The sequence below is a fragment of the Lactuca sativa genome, chromosome 4, assembly GCF_002870075.4.
Source record: "Lactuca sativa cultivar Salinas chromosome 4, Lsat_Salinas_v11, whole genome shotgun sequence".
In the NCBI taxonomy this organism is placed as follows: domain Eukaryota; kingdom Viridiplantae; phylum Streptophyta; class Magnoliopsida; order Asterales; family Asteraceae; genus Lactuca; species Lactuca sativa.
Genome location: NC_056626.2, coordinates 372,073,331 through 372,091,482, shown reverse-complemented (window position 1 = coordinate 372,091,482; position 18,152 = coordinate 372,073,331).

Sequence of the window (18,152 nt, the reverse complement as noted above, 5' to 3'; positions counted from 1 at the left end):
ATGAAGTGGTTAAAACATGGAGTTTAACTGTCAATGAAGTAAAAGAGATCATGATAGAGAATAATGTTGTTATTCGAGAAAAGAAAGAAGCTAGAAAAGGAGAACGTCTATCTGTCAAACTTGCTCAAGCTCTTGCTTCCACTGATGAAAGCACTAATGATCAAGTCAAGAAAATTAAACTCTTCAATAAATAATGTGGAGAAACAACACGGGGTTTCAAAACTTAATGACCGGATCGACAGGAAGAAGTTTGGAGACGTTCTGGCTCATAGAACAAAGACTGATCCCATTATCAAATTGAGATGCACCAAACCAAGAAAAGATGTCACTAAAGCTTCACTTGGTCAGGAAGAAGACTAAATATGGATATATTGAGGTTGTATATTCTCATGAGCTAGTCAAATTTTGCTATAATGAGTGGAAGAAAATTCAAGAAATAATTGACAAACATAAGGGTATTCATGCTCAGGAGGTGAAGTTGGAAATCCAGCAACAAAGTCAACAAGCTGAACCTTGTGCCATCAGCTGGTTTATCTAGACCATCCTCGTTAGGATAAATAGGCGCTCCTAGATAGTCCAAGAATACCAAGTTTCTTCTTCCTTATGAAACTAGGTACATCAACATCAAACTTCCGGAGGGTGTTGAAACAGTATAGTACATGTTCATTTGAGAAACAGAGCATGGCACTTTCTATCTTGACAATTAAAATCATATGTACTTTCAACGCACTAATGATCTTCATGTTGCTCCCACTGAACACCTGTTTCATCTTCGCATGGAAGGGCTTTGTCATTTTAAACTGGAAAGAGGATATCATGTGCGGATATCTCTGGAGCTTAGTAAAACATTAGAAGAACTTCAAATTGATGAATTCATATGGTTAAGCCTAAGATGTTGAAAGAACCTGACAAGTTCTATAACAGTTCTTTTGATGACTCTGAAGAATAAGATTAGTTTTGACGTCATCAGATTGAGGGAGATTGTAAGGTCGTACCTTATGTTCCTATGAGTCAAACACTCTACAAGCTAACTATCAACGTCATCGTCTACATCACCATCAGCGCCATCGTATCAAGTCTATTAGCTTCAGCATATAGATAGTTATCCTATGTAACCTTTTGTATATTATGTAATGATATATATATATATATATATATATATATATATATAACAGATAGCAGATCCGACATCCTTGTGATGAGGATTGGTTCTTAGTATAGATAAGATACAATCCATTCAATCAAGGGATATACTTGCATAGATTAGTATATAATCAACATTAAGGTAAAACCTAATGTAGAGTTCGTCTTTGTGACAACCCGTTTTCTTGTTGAAAACAAATCTTTTCTTGGTGAAAGACAATTTGGAGAATTCCTTGTTTTATTTACTTTCTGTTCTTTATTTTCTTAGATTAGTTTGCTTTTGTTTTTTATACTTAAAGTGTATCTGATCGATACAAACCTTCATTCTCTATACGTGTCACCTTTGATGAGAACATGTCCCCTTTCCAAACTGTCACTCCTGATAACCCTCTATTGCACTCCTTTCTCAATGAAAACCCCTATTCTCTTCGCTTCCATATACATCAACCACCACTAATACCATCCCATCTGACACCACTACTCAGATACTAGATTTCCAATGTCACCATTGTCAATGACCGTAGAGGTTTGGGAAGTAGATCTTCCAATCAAATTTGCTTTACTAGTGCTCCAAATCATTACTGATTCAGAAGCAACAAGCAAATAGGTAAGATCATTAAGGGTCATGTCGTGATCTGTCATCAGGAAGTGACTAAAGAACCCAGTCAACAGCCAACTTCTTCGAGACTTTGACACCTAACTCTCCCCTAGCTTGTCAATACGTGACTTCATCTCCAAGATGTGAGCACAAATAGACATTGCTTTCCAATAGGGATAGAGTGACCTTGAAATTTTCAAAAACTTGTGGGTTAGGGAGAATAATTGGAGGTGGTGGAAGAAGAGGAGTATGATTTCCATGATCCAATCGTGGGACATCATTTTCATTAGGAAAGCTTGTTCCAAGAGATTTGGGAAGATCATATTTCTCCAAACCAGACATCTACAATGGGAGAAATTCATGTTAGTTAATTTAAGTCCTTAATATAACACCCAATATGAAATATTAAGGCCAGGACCCAACACAATATTTTATAACTTAGAAGAGGAATGTCGTAATCTAAGCTATAAAATATTTAAAGGTAGGCGAATGACGATTCACCAATTTCCACCATGAAAACCTAATAGGGTATTGGGTTTTAATTGGATAAAAACTCATAGATCTTTTGAGATTCATTGAACTTTTCAATGGCATGTTTAAATCTCGATTGTGCCCTTTCAAGTTTGTGACTGGGATGCTGAAAATCACAAACAAGGTGTGAATAACCATGCAAATTGACTTGGTACCCTTAATTTTTATCACCTAATCGATGTGACAGTTACCCACAAGCGCTCCACCAATCTATGATAAACATTAAGTTATGCTTTGCCACTATTACTAGTCCATGTTAGTGTATCGGTTACCCACACACGCTCCACCAACGACTTAGTAAGGTGAAAAGTGTAATCTCATGGGTTAGCACCAAATTCATATTTTCCTAAAGTAACTAAGATTGGGAATTTAATAATTTTTATTTACTTTATATTTATCATTATACTTTTAGTGAAAGGAGAATTAATGTCCTGTCAGACCTGTTCGGCTAACGACCCTCCACCAGTCAAGGAAGCGGTGGGTGAGAGTTATATCCCCCTTATAGACCGGCTTCGTGAATGAGGCCTACTAGCAGTAAGATTAACATACTCTTATACATATATATATATATATATATATATATATATATATATATATATATATATATATATATATATTAAACCTATAATATTATAATAGTATAACGGTTGAATTTTAACTTTTATAATTTTAAGGGTTTAACTTATAATTAAAGTATTCAAGGGGGGAAATTTTACAAAATTCCAAAACTTGATGGCAAGTTTTGAACAATTCAAAAAAAACCTTTTAGTTTCCATAACCTATGAGTTTAAAGTAGTTTTAATGAAAAAACTTTTCAAGTTCCATAACTTGAGGACAGGTTATGGAAGACTTTAAAACATTTAAAAAAAATGTGACTCTTCATTTTTATAACTTATGGAAATCTTATAAGTTTTAAAAATCATAAATGGGACTTTTTATATAACTTGAGGACAAGTTACAAAAACACATTTTATGAACAACGTTTAGATTAATTTAGATAGATAACAAATTATCACATAATTTTTTCTATCAATCTAAACTAACTCATAAGTACAAGATAATTCATATTATCATTCTTCAATAAATTAGCGTGAACAAATAAACTAATACAAATCTTGAAATTATGACAACTATCTTTGAAATTGGATTAGCATGATCATTACCACATCAAAAACAGGTTTATAAGTTCAAAAACAGCTTAGGGTAATTATTCTAGTCCAATTCCAGCCTTAAAAGTCGAAAAACTACACTCTGGGCCTCCTACTCGTCGATTGTATGAACCTAATCGACGAGTAGGATGAATTTCTTAATGGACTCGGCAAGTCCATCAGTGGAATCAGCGAGTCCAGAGCCCAGACAGCCAGAAAATCGATTTTTTCAGCAATTTGCATCAATTATAATTGAAAACAAGCCTTGTCTCTGATACCACTGATGGGTTTTGTATACTACAACATCCTATTGAGCACATACAACCCAAAATACCTTGGATCTATGTTTTCACAAATTAAACATGCAAATGGTTTCCAAGGCATTAATCCTATAACTAGCATGCAATTGACATAAACCATATAAGATACCAGTTAGGGTAACATACCTTTTATGTAGCATGAAGTCTTGATGTATTTGACCTTAAGATCTTAGCCCCAATATTGTGGAAGCCTCAAATGAAATCACAACACATCATGGACAAAGGATGAAACTTGAGAGAGAATTCATACACACCAAAACCGTCCATATCCTCCAAGAATACATTCGTGGTGATTTTGGATATGAAGTAACATATTTATGTGTGAAATTCCAACGGTCATGGGTTAACCTAAACCTATACCCATGGGTTTATGAACCATGGTTCATGTGGCTCAACTCTTTATGAATCCATACATAAAACTTGGTCCAACATGGATCATAAGACCAACACATATAAATATAACTAATTACCATAATTAGTACCCATAGATTTAATTAATCTCTTTTGATCACTAAATTAATTCCAAATTAATTCTTGATCAATACTAATTAAAACATATGATTTCATATTAATATATTAGAAATTATAATATATTAATAAATCATACATAAGATGGCAGTGGTACCATTGGAGGATATTCAGGTTGATAACCGCCTGAACTATATGAAGAGGCCTGTTGCGATTTTGGATAGAAAAGTAAAGACCCCGAGGAACAAGGATGTGCATCTAGTTAAGGTGCAGTGGGAGCATCACAGAGGATCTGAGTGGACTTGGGAGCCAGAGTCCGCGGTGTGAGATCAATATCCCGAGTTGTTTTCGGAGGCTAACTTTGTGGGCGAAGTCTGATTCTAGTGGGGGAAAATTATAACTTCCCGACTCCCAAGTATAATATTTATATATTTATTTTTGGGGTTTACCGAGTGACTCGACGAGTTATGTGCCCAACTCGTCGAGTAGAGTCGAATTAGCCATGTGGGTTTAATAACCAACTCGACGAGTAAGAGAGCTGACTCGTCGAGTTGGCGTTGTGTGAGGTAACCCTAATTTTCTGAGGTTGAGTCCTATTTAAAGGGCCTTAAGCCCTCATTTCCGCCTTCCTCGTCACCCTTGAGCACTGTGAAGAACCATAATCGAGTTTTAGCTGATTGTGTGAGAAGGAGAGGCTATCTTGAGCATTTTTGTGCACTTTGAGAAAAAAAGAGGAAATCATCAAGGATTGGAGAAAGGAGGGATGTTTGGATCTAGAGATTCTCAGTGGATAGCTTCTATTTGAAGTAAAAAGATGTTTTCTTGATCATTCTTCCTTGTGAGGTCTTAGTTTGGGGAGTTCTAGGGATTTTCCCCATCCTTCTTGTGTTATTGAGTACTTTGAGCATATCTTGAGGTTGAAACCTCATATCTGGGTAGTAGGAGGTCTTGTGAGCCAAAGACCCAAGCTTTATGGAGCTAGAGGAAACCCTATGAGCACCAAACCCTTGTAAGAGCTTGTATTGGCACTAAGGAGCAAATATGCCATGCATGAACGTAAAGATCGAAGCTTTACGTGACCTCGAGCATTGGGAGACTAGATCTATAGTTTGGAGTGGTAGATCTGCCTTAAAATGTCTAAATGAGAATACTGACTAAACGGATTCGCCAAGTCAATGAGCTGACTCGATGAGTCGGCTAGGGTTTTTCCCCGATGAGTCTGGACATGGGTAACTCGGCAAGTTGATGAGACAACTCGATGAGTTAAGTGGGGTTTTCGCGGTATTTCAGAGGAAACGGGGGGACTCAACGAGTCACATAGATGCACTCGGGGAGTTGGGTCAACATGGACTGTTAACTTCTGTTGACTTTAGGGTTTGGTCAAGACATGGATTACGGGGACCATGGAGGGGTAAAATGGTCTTTTAACCATTCCAAGAGTTAGAGAGAGAGAGAGAGAGTGAGAGAGAGAGAGAGAGAATAACCTTTGGTTTATTAGAGTTGTGAATAGAGTTTTAATTAGAGATAATTATCCTATGTGTTACGCAGAGGCTAATTCGGAGATTTGTGTACGAGATTATTTTCTTGCTTGCTTACGATGTGAGTCTTCTCACTATACTTACCTAGAGTGGTGACCTTTGTGTGACCGGAGAGTATTATGTTCTTATATTGAGTATTGTGATATCTTGCATTATGTCTTTGCAATTTATGTTGTGTATTATCCTGAGCTTACCGAGTTAGGACCATAGGGCCCACCCGAGTTATGGGACCGGAGGGTTCCACTGAGACACATTGACCGGAGGGTCTTATTCGAGTATAGCCATGAGAGGTTAATGAGATGTGTGTGGTATTTTGGGAACTCACTAAGCTTCGTGCTTACCGTGTTATGTGATATGTGTTTCAGGTACTTTTCAGGATATCGGGAAGGCGCTTACTCGATTGTACACACGAGAGAAAGAGTTATGTTCTGAGGATCCTGGATTTTTAATTAAACAATTATGGAGTTGTCTTTTGATGATTTGACACTTAGGATTTGATGAAATGTGTTTATGAGAATTAAGTGATTTTTAAAATGAAAAATTTATGGTGTTACAAACACAAATAATTTGAAGAACCCAGTTAGCATCAAAAAGGACGACTCGACAATAAGCTTATCCACCAACTTCGATATCCCACTCGATTGAACCCATGACATATCCTTATCTGATTTATGCACTCGACACTCCAAACCAACCACGCTCGCCTGCAAATCAGTGTTCCAGAGAGAAGAATCATTCAAATCACATTTTAACTCTTGATTACCATGCTCTAAAATGGCTATCTTGTCCACAAAACCAATTTTTCTAACTCAAGAGATGCCACCGTAGCCTCTAACATAGAAACCTTATTTGCTACATCCTGATAACCAACAAGCTTACTCTCTCAAACAACCCTCTTATTTTTTATAACATATAGTTTACTCTTCACCCTGTCTATATCGACTTAAGAAAACATGTAAAAACCCAGAGAAGCTTTTTGTAACTTAACGACCCTATCCACAAGCTTCACATATCGATCACGGAATGATTACACGTTATGATAGACGCCACCGGATAAGACTACAAATGGTTTTATAAGTTTAAATATATTTTTAAACTCATCTCAAAGGCCACATTTCTCCAAATACAATGTCTCATTTTTGTCAAGCCACGAGATAACTTCCTGACCCAAAACCAAGTCCCCCACGAGTTTAATTTTTTTCATATCTCAGATATGCTCCCTACAACCTTGGCTAACACTTGAGCGAGTGCCAGGTGAATCAAAGTTATTAAAAAAAGAAATAGAAACCTTTAACTTTGCTTCTGCCTATATTCCCACGACAATATATAAATAGGACCGCAAAGATAAGGAACATTGGCATCACGAGGAGGACTGTTTGCGTTCAATTGAGAAAAATATGAATAAAGACGGCCCACACAGAGGCTCCTAGAAAAATAATGAAAAGCATCGGGATCCAAGGAACGGGACCTCTTGAGAACCCTATCACTACTACCTTCACCGTCAGTAAGAAAAGTCTCTAATGTAGCATAGGAAATAGAGTCCATACCTCTTTTGCGATGAACCAAAGGTTGTTCAGTAGGTGCGCGACAGGTTGTGGGTCGCACAAAGTCAGCTGAAGAGTTATGCAGATCGGCGACGTTCGGATCTCAAGTTTCAGGTGGGAGACTTGGTGCTTCTGAAGGTATCACCTTGGAAAGGTGTCATCTAATTTCGGAAGCGGGGCAAGCTGGGCCCCAGATTCATTGGAACTTTTAGGATTTCGGCCCGGGTAGGCAAGGTTTTAACTGGCTGGAATTGTCCAATGAGCTCAGCCAGATCCATAACACCTTCCATGTGTCTCAACTTTGGAAGTATGTGGCTGATGAGTCCAAAATTGTTCCTCTAAACGACATTCAGGTTGATGACCACCTTAATTATGTGGAGAGAGCGGTGTCGATCTTATATCAGAAGACGATAGATCTGCGTAACAAAGAAGTGTATCTGGTCAAGTTCCAATGACAACATCGTAAGGGTTCCGAATGGACGTGGGAGCCTGAGGCAGAGATACGAGAGCACTTCCCCGATTTATTTATGGTGGCAGACTTTGAGGATGAAGTCTAGTTCAAGTGGGGGAGAGTTGTAATATCTATTATTCAGGTATTTGTCTTAACCCTTATGTTGTGCTTTATTTGCAAGTTAAGTCCCCAATGGCAATTTCATAATTTCAGAGGCAGCTGGAGTACACCGGGCGTACACCTTCATACGCAGGGTGTACTCGGGTTCACATTAGTATGATGTGTGTATGTTGGTACGTAGTCAGGGTGAAAACCCTAAATTTTAGGGTTTGGACCTTATATAAACACATTTATGGCCACATGCACCTTCTTATCTTCAACCTCCTTTCTCATTTCGAAACCCTAAAGAGTGTTAGTGCATTATGGAGCTTGTAGTGCCATTTTTGGTGCCATTTGGAACTTCTGGAGTAGAAGGAAGAGCATTGAGGTGGTGGTGCTTCACTCAAGGCTTTGGATCCAGCATCTTGTTCCCTTGGTGTACCTTGTGGAGGTAAAAAGATTCAACCTTCGTGTAGAAATCTTATGGATCTAGTTTTATCTCAAAGTTGCTCCCTTTTTGTCCCAAGCTTGGTTTTAAAGGGTGTTAAATCATAAAGTTGGGTTTTTGAGTTTTCCTTTCAGAGGTTTTGAAGGGTGTTAAGTCATAAAGTTGGGTTTTTTGCCACTAGTTTCTCTCCAAGGAAGTGTTAGATGGTATTAATGGGTTAAGAGAATAGTCTTTATGGAGTTAAGCTCTTATTAGCCATGCTAAACCATAAAGTTGGAAACTTTATGGTTAAGAACATTATTTGTTGCCCAGATCTGAAATTTGGACGTAAGTGCTTAAGGGATTAAGCACTTAATAAGAGGGGCGGTGAGCATTTACGTATGCTGGGCATACCAAGGGGTACGATGCGCGTACAAGGTCAGCTCCCTCATCCTCGGTCAATGGAAAAGTATGCCTCACATACACAAGGAGTACACCCCACGTACTAAATGAGTCAACCAGGTTGACTTTGACCTAGATTTTGAATAGGGTTTGACCTAGGGGTATTTTAGGTGTTTGAATGGTAGTTTGAGTTTTGGTTATTGTTATTCACAATGGTGACCAGTAGCTTAGGTTTTAGAGCAACATGTATTCCAGTTTTTCATTTGCCTGTGAGGTGAGTCTTCTTACCACCTTAAGTGGGCCGAAGGCACCAAGGCCGACCCACTGTAATGTATGAGTAAAAATTATAGGCTATCATATGAGTTTGTATTATGTGATTGTATGATTTATGTATTGAGCTACTTTGGGCTCAGAGTCAATTATGGACTCGAGGTTAATACGGACCCGAGGGTTGATTCGGACCCGGCATAGCTACGTGTTATTTTAGGTTGATATGGACCCGGAGGTTGATACGGACCTGACACAACCACACGTTGTTATATTATATGAATGATGTATTTGGTATTTTGGGAAGCTCATTAAGATTTATGCTTACAGTTTATGTTTATGGTTTCAGGTACTTTCAGTTCAAAAGGGAAGGGTCTGACGTGATGGCACAACATTCTCCGCATATGATTTCCACACTTGATATATTTGTACTCTTGTGTTTTGGAATACTGTGATAATTGATAGTTTTTGGTACAATCAATGAATGAAACTAATAGTTTTTAAATGAAAATTTTTAGTATTGTGTTTGGGCCGTTATAAGAATATATAGAAGTGTTGATGAAGAAACTGATAGAAAAGTTGAAAAAGATTTCAGATCTGAAGCAGAAGATAAACGAGAAAGATGTACCTGAAAACTTTTCATCATCAAGAAACCCAAGTTTTCACCCTGATGAACATCACAACAGCTCTTGCACTAATAAGTCTCACGCTGACAAGACATGTTGCTCAACCAAGAAATCACATGTTGCTAAGTCAATTCACCTTGACAAGGCTGTTCACACCATCAAGTTGGTTCATGTTCACAAGGTTGTTCACACTGCCACTTCAGTTCATGTTGCCAAGACTTTTGACACTGCCAAGCTATCTCAAGTCGTGAAGACTCCATCTCACCCTGTCAAGACTCCAACTCCACTTCCAAACATCAAAAGAGCTCAATCAAGTAAGTTTTCTTATGTATGTTTTTGCTTCAATAATTCTTCTTACAAGACAAAAAAAAATAATGAAAAGAAAGCACATGCCACAAACAAAGAAGACTTGGGTTCCAAAGAATTCATCTCCAGAACCAAGGAAGATAAAGCAAGTCTGGGTTCCCAAAAACACATCTCCGACTTTTGTAACAAAACCTACAAATGGAGTTTGGAAGAAGTACTTTAATCAATAGTCTCTTGGAAAAAAAAAAGAGTTTAGAATCCTAAAGCTAATGTCACGGAAGGGTAATAATATTTATGGAATTGGTTTAATTGGTCCCTTTTTTTTTTTTTTTTTTTTTTTTTTTTTTTTTTTTTTTTTTTTTGCATTATGAGGGAACAATGTGGGTGTAGACTTGCTTATTTGGTCATCGTTACCTGAATTATTCGGTTCCATATGCTATATATCAAATGAAGCCAATGTGGCTGCTTGTACTAGAGTTATTAAATAAAATTTATTAGGAAGTCTACCAAATCAAATGTTCTAGCCTACTGGTAAAGCTCTTAGATTTTTTGTTCCAAACGCCCCGGGTTCTAATCCTAACGCAAAAAGATGTGAGTCTTGGTGGTAAAGTAGCTTAACTTCAAACACAAAGTAGTGACTTTGAATCCTTGAGCATTTATTCGTCCGTCAAAGCAATTAAATTTTTAACGATATATGTTGACGTATAATAGCCACATCGACAAGAAATTTTTAACCAAAGGGTCTTTGGTCTAGCAGTAAGAAGTGACTCTCAAATAAAAGGTCATGGATTCAAGTGTCACTAGGAGACATAGATGGTGTTTAGGATTAGATTAGGAGTAGGATAGTTAGCCGTTAAAAAACAATAAATAAATAAAATAAAATAAAATAAAGTATAGTCAGCGCCCACATAGTCCTATGTTGTTGTAGAAGATTAAATCCGAATAGTGGGTGAATTTGAGAAATTTTTTTGGTATATTAACACACACAAAATTCGAATTTAGGTATAACCAACTATTTTATGTAAACTTGGGGCCTTTTATGTCAATAACCCCAAAAAGTATTAAATTCTAATGGCTAGAGTGACATCAAACGGTCTTTTTTTTTAACAACATACTATTGCCATTGAGATTTTCCCCCAACGAAAGTTACCATCAAGAGGCAGTCTTTGCGTCTAACAATGGTGGTCAAATAGGAATGTCGTTGTCATTTCACCCACCACATTGTATAGTCTAATACGCCAAACATAACTTTAATAGAATCTATCAATTTAATATTACTGACCCAAAATATGGTTCACCAAAATAATTAAAAAAAATGTTTTTAAGGTTGATTAGTGATATTTGACCGATTAAAAAAAATTATTGACAATTTTCTAAGGTGTTGTATGGTTTGTAGAGTGTAAGAATTGAAATTGGAAAAGAATTTGTCATGAATTTGAATCTAATTATATATCCTGTTTAGTTGATAGGAAATGAAATTAGAATTAATTCGAAATTTTGTTTGGTTCGTAGGAAATGGAATCGTAATCCATGTAAAATGACATAATTATTTATTTATTTATTTATTTTTTTCTGTTTTGCTTAATTTTATTTTATTTTCTAACTTATATGGAAATATATATTATATTAATTATAAAATAGTAAAATCTTGGCATTGACGACGGTAACAGTGGTGGTGGAAATGGCGACAGTGGTAGTAGTGTTGGCATGGGTAGTGATGGTGGTGGCAGGGGTAGTGGTGGTGGTGACGGCGACAATGGTGGTGGTAATGGTAATAGTGGTGGTGGGAGGCGATGGTAGTGGTGGCGATGGTTGTTGGTGGTGGGTGATGGTAATGGTGTGGTGATGGTGGTGATAGTAGCGTTGGTGATGGCTACAATAGTGATGGTGGTGGCAGTGACAGCTGGTGGTCTGTAGTAGTAGTGGTGGATGTTGGTTTTTTGATAAGTGAAGGGGTATTTTTGTAATTGTTACTTTCCTTGATGAGAATGTATGTTTTTCATACAACTATGACATGAATCCACTTTCCTCTGTATGGTGGAATATTTATTTTATTTAAGAAACTTTTTCTCCCTCTAAGTCCAACCAAACGCATGAATTCGAGCGAATTATAAATCTTTTCCGTTGAATTTCATCCATTTGCTGCCAACAAAACACGCCCTAAATCTATGTTGTATTTGATCAACTTTTATTTGAAAAAGATTTTGAAAATTAATACTTAAAGCTTATGTGACTCGATTTCTTAAAATATTAATTCACTTTTAACATAAAAACATCAACCTTAATAATGTAGTTTTGATGATAAAAGTAATTGAAACTATAATTTATTTTACCTATAATATGCCTTTAAAAATGGATACATCTTTATTACTCCCTCCGTCCCATATTAATAGTCTATGTTTCCTTTTTGGTTTGTTCCAAAATAATTGTCTACTTTTAAAAATAAATATGTCTTTTACCATAATACCCCTCATTATTAGTTAAATTACCATAAAATTAAATGCAACTACCATAGAATTAAATGCAACAGAAGGGTAAGACTGTCATTTCCTTTAATAAAGTTAATGATAATTAATGTTTTCTTAAACTGTGTGTGTGTTTTTTGTCTGTGGACTATTATTTTGGAACGGAAAGAATAATAATTAAGATAAAATATTTGTAGATTTTATGAACTTGAAAATTAACATTTTGTCATATACGACTTCAAAATTTGGATCCTAAGAGAATGCACCAATAATTTGCCGCTACAAGTTGCTTTTGTGGGCCCGCCAAAGTTGGATCCGCGTCACAACACCAAATCAAATCTTGTCCAATGGGTTTGCGCGTGCATTTTCTAACTTCAAATAAGTGAAATAGCATTTGTATTTTAGCGGAAATTTTTTATTTGTGTGAAAAGAAACAGATTTAAATTAAAAATATTTTTATTATTTATTTTTAGTTTGAAATTGCTATCAAAGTATTTTTAAATTTAGACAAATAGTATCCTTTTTTTTGGAACGGTGAAATAGTCTCAAAATATTAATATACTGTCAAAATCTATATCAATTGTAAACTGAAGTTCGAAATTTTTTGTACAAAATATTAAGACCATCGTTGAAAAAAATAAGCTAAATTTGTAGAAAAAAAGAGTTTTATGGGATTTACAGGTGTTTACAATTATAAGTGAATGAAATAAATATGTATAAAAAAGTTTGAAATAATCTAATTATTCATAGATTGAAATAGATATTTCAAATATATATATATATATATATATATATATATATATATATATATATATATATATATATATATATATATATATATATAAAGCATAATTAATATAACTTTAAACCAAACCAAACTAATAAACTTTGGTAAGAACTTTAATTGAGAATAAAAAATATTTAGAGAGAATACGAAAGTTATATCTCTTATAACTTTTGGTGTGTCTTATCCTTTACAATGGATGGGTATTTATACTATAAATTTTACTAATATATAATTGTAACTAGTTAGAAATATTGAAAAATTTACCATGCACCAATTATTTACAACACTCCCCCTTGGATGACATCATTTTAGCATTCAACTTTGATGTACTGCCTCATTAAAAACTTTGCTAAAGAAAACTCAATGGGAAAAAAGTTTAGCGGAGGGAAAAAGAGTGCAGTGTATAGTTGACTCCCCCTTATTCAGACATATGTCACATTATATTCTATGCGCATGTTGCATTCCGATGCCATGGACATGTTTCCTGAAGATTGTAGTAGGAAGTGCCTTCATAAAAAGGTCTGCTACATTGTTACGGGATTGAACATATTTGATTTCAACTTGATGGTTCCTTATAAGCTCTTGAGTGTACTAAAAAAACTTGAGAGGTATATTTTTTGTCATGTCGCTCTTGATATATCCTTCTTTCATTTGAGTGACACATGCTGAGTTATCTTCATAAATTAAAGTTGTATTTATATCCTTTTCAAGTCCACATGAACTTAAAACTAGTTGTGTCATCGATCTTAACCATGTACATTCTCTACTAGCTTCATTTAGTGCAATTACTTCAGCATGATTTGAGGATGTGGCAACAAGTGTTTGCTTTTGAGAACGCCTGGAAATTGCAGTACCTTCATTCATGAATATGTATCCAGTTTGTGATCTAGCTTTATGAGGATCAGACAAATAGCCTGCATCTGCATAACCAATCAAGCCTTGTTTTGAATTGTTAGGATAAAATAACCATAAATCACTCGTTCCTCGAAGATATCAAAAAATATGTTTGATTCCATTCCAATGTCTTTTTGTTGAGGCTGAACTAAATCTTGCTAGCAAGTTTACAGAGAAAGAAATGTCAGGTCTAGTACAATTGGTAATATACATAAGAGCTCCAATTGCATTAAGGTATGGTACTTCTGGACCAAGGACTTCATCATTTTCTTCACATGGACGAAATGGATCCTTGTCAATATTTAATGATCTAACAACCATTGGAGTGCTTAAAGGATTGGCATTCTCCATATTGAAACTTCTCAAGACTCTTTCTATGTAATTTGATTGATGCACAAGTATTTGGTTAGGCATATGCTCAATCTGTAAACCAAGACAATATTTGATTGTTCCAAGGTCTTTCATTTCAAATTCTTTCTTCAAAAGTTCAATCACTTCAAGTATTTCTTTATTTGTTCCAATAATGTTTAGATCATCAATATAGACAACAATGATGACATATCCGGATGTTGATTTCTTAATAAATACACATGGACAAATAGTGTTATTTTTATAACCTTTACTTGTCAAATAATCGCTTAAATGATTATACCACATGCGCCCAGATTGCTTTAACCCATACAAAGATCTTTGTAATTTTATAGAATACATTTCTTTGGGTTTTGCACTTAATGCTTCAGGCATTTTAAATCCTTCAGGGATTTTTATATAGATATCACTATCAAGTGATCAATACAAGTAAGCTGTAACAACATCCATAAGACACATCTCTACATTTTTAGATACTGCCAAGCTGATTAAATATCTGAAAGTGGTTGCATCTATTACCGGTGAGTAAGTTTCTTCATAATCAATTACAAGTATTGGATAGAAACCTTGAGCAACAAGTCTAACCTTGTATCTTACTATTTCGTCTTTCTCATTTCTTTTTCGTACGAAGATCCATCTATATCCTAATGGTTTCAAAACTTCAAGTGTGAGGATAATGGTCCCAAAAACCTTTCTCTTGTTAAGAGAATTTAATTCAACTTGCATAGCTTGCTTGCATTTAGCCCAATCATTTCTTCTTTGACATTCAATGACCGATTATAGGTCCCAAACCCGAGAAATTAGGGTTTCATTAAAGAGCGCGGACTCGCCGAGTCCATACCTTGGACTCGCCGAGTCCAGGCGCGAACCCGCGTCCAGAACCGTGATCCTACTCGGCGAGTCTGAGCTCCAACTCGCCGAGTCCCCTCACAAAACATCAAAATCATAAGCATAAAAGATACCTGGAAATTTGGGCTGTTACAACTCTCCCCCACTAGAACTAGACTTCGCCCTCGAAGTCTCGCTCTGAAAATAGCTCCGGATGCTGCTCACGCATCTCACACTCCGGCTCCCAGGTCATCTCTGATCCCTTCCGATGGTGCCACTGAACCAACACCAGGGGTACCTCCTTGTTCCTCAGAACCTTGATCTTCCGATCTCTGATGGCCACCGGCCTCTCGGCATAATTCAGGCTCGCATCCACCTGAATATCCTCTAATGGAACCACTGCCGACTCATCGGCTATACACTTCCTCAGCTGCGACACATGAAAAGTGTCGTGAATCTGCCCCAACTCTGCTGGCAAATCCAAACGATAGGCTACCCGGCCTACCCTCGCGATCACACGGAATGGAACAATATATCGGGGCCCCAACTTGCCCCTCTTCCTGAATCGAATCACTCCTTTCCAAGGAGAGACCTTCAGGAGAACGAGGTCGCCGACCTGAAACTCAAACTCGGACCGGCGTCTGTTTGCATAACTCTTTTGTCGGCTCTGGGCGGTCAACAACCTCTGTCTGACCTGCTGAATCTGCTATGTCGTCTGAAGCACGATCTCTGTACTGCCCATCACTCTCTGCCCAACCTCTCCCCAACAAATGGGGGTCCGACACCTCCTCCCATACAACAGCTCAAAGGGTGGCATACCAATGCTCGAATGATGGCTGTTGTTGTAGGAAAACTCTGCCAAGGGTAAATACGCATCCCAGCTACTCCCGAAATCCAACACACATGCTCGTAGCATGTCCTCAAGCGTCTGAATCATCCGCTCACTCTGACCGTCTGTCTGGGGATGATATGCGGTACTAAAATGCAGTCTAGTACCCAACTCCTCATGAAATTTCTTCCAGAATCTGAAAGTGAAACGTACATCACGGTCTGAAACAATCGAGATCGAAACCCCATGCCGAGATACCACTTCCCTCACATACACCTCCGTCAATTTCTCTGCTGAAGAACTCTCACTGATGGCAAGGAAGTAAGCGCTCTTCGTCAACCTGTCCACAATCACCCAAATTGCATCAACTCCTCTGGCAGTCCTCAGCAATTTGGTGATGAAATCCATAGAAATTTGTTCCCACTTCCACTCGGGAACCTCCAAAGGCTGCAACTTGTCATGCGGCCTCTGGTGCTCGGCTTTAACCCTATGGCAGGTCAAGCACCTCTCAACATACCACGCGACATCCCTCTTCATACAGGGCCACCAATACTCCTTTCTCAAATCCAAATACATCTTAGTGGCCCCCGGATGGATCGAAAATGTCGACCGATGAGCCTCTTCCATAAAAGTGGTACGCGTTCCTCCCACAAACGGCACCCAGATACGCCCCTGAAATGTCATAAGCCCCCGACCATCGGTAACAAACTCTGAAACCAAACCAACAACCCGTTCCCTCTTCTGCATCTCAGGTTGCACAGCATCGGTCTGTGCCCCACGAATGGCGTCCAATACCGGAGCTATCACGGTCAATCTCAAACATACATCCCGCAGTAGAGTGCTCTCCGCCCTGCGGCTCAACGCATCAGCTACCACATTAGCCTTGCCTGGGTGGTACAGGATCTCAGAATCATAATCCTTGACCACATCCAACCACCTCCTCTGCCGCATATTTAGGTTGGGCTGATCCATCAAGTACCTCAAACTTTTATGGTCCGTGTATATCGTACACCGAACCCTATACAAGTAGTGACGCCAAATCTTGAGGGCGAACACTACTGCCCCCAACTCTAGATCATGGGTGGGATATCTCGTCTCATGAGGCTTCAGCTGCCTCAATGCATATGCTATCACATGCCCTCTCTGCATCAGCACCGCTCCCAGCCCCAAAATCGATGCAACACAATATACCACAAAATCCTCCATCCCTTCCAGGAGAGCTAATACCGGGGCTTCACACAACCTTTGGCGAAGTGTCTCAAAGGAGGCCTGCTGCTCGGGACCCCATGAAAAAGCAACACCCTTCCGGGTCAATCTGGTGAGTGGCACTGCAATATTGGAGAAATCCCTGATAAATCTCCGATAATACCCCGCCAACCCTAGGTAACTCCTGATCTCAGAGGGTGACTTCGGCACCTCCCAACTCATCACCGCTTCAACCTTGGCCGGATCGACCAATATCCCTTACTGGTTAACAAGATGTCCTAACAACTGGACCTCCCGCAACCAGAAATCACACTTGGAGAATTTTGCATAAAGCTTCTCCGATCTCAGAACCCCAAGGACCTCCTTCAAATGCTCCTCATGCTGCTCTCTAGATCTCGAATATACCAGAATGTCATCGATAAATACAATCACCGACCGATCCAACATCGGCCTACATACTCGGTTCATGAGATCCATGAACACTGCCGGGGCATTGGTGAGCCCAAAAGGCATCACCACAAACTCATAATGCCCATAACGCGTCCTGAATGCTGTCTTCTGGACGTCCTCATCCCGTACTCTCACCTGATGATATCCAGACCGCAAATCGATCTTGGAGAACAAAGATGCTCCCTGTAACTGATCGAACAAATCGTCGATCCTCGGTAACGGGTAACGGTTCTTGACCGTCAACTTGTTCAACTCCCGGTAATCAATGCACATCCAGTGTGAACCATCCTTCTTCTTGACGAACAAGATAGGCACTCCCCACGACGAGCTGCTCGGCCGAATAAATCCTTTCCCCAGCAGCTCCTGAAGCTGCGTGGATAACTCTTGCATCTCTAGAGGTGCAAGGCGATAAGGCACCTTAGTGATAGGCGCGGCCCCCGGAACCAAATCGATACT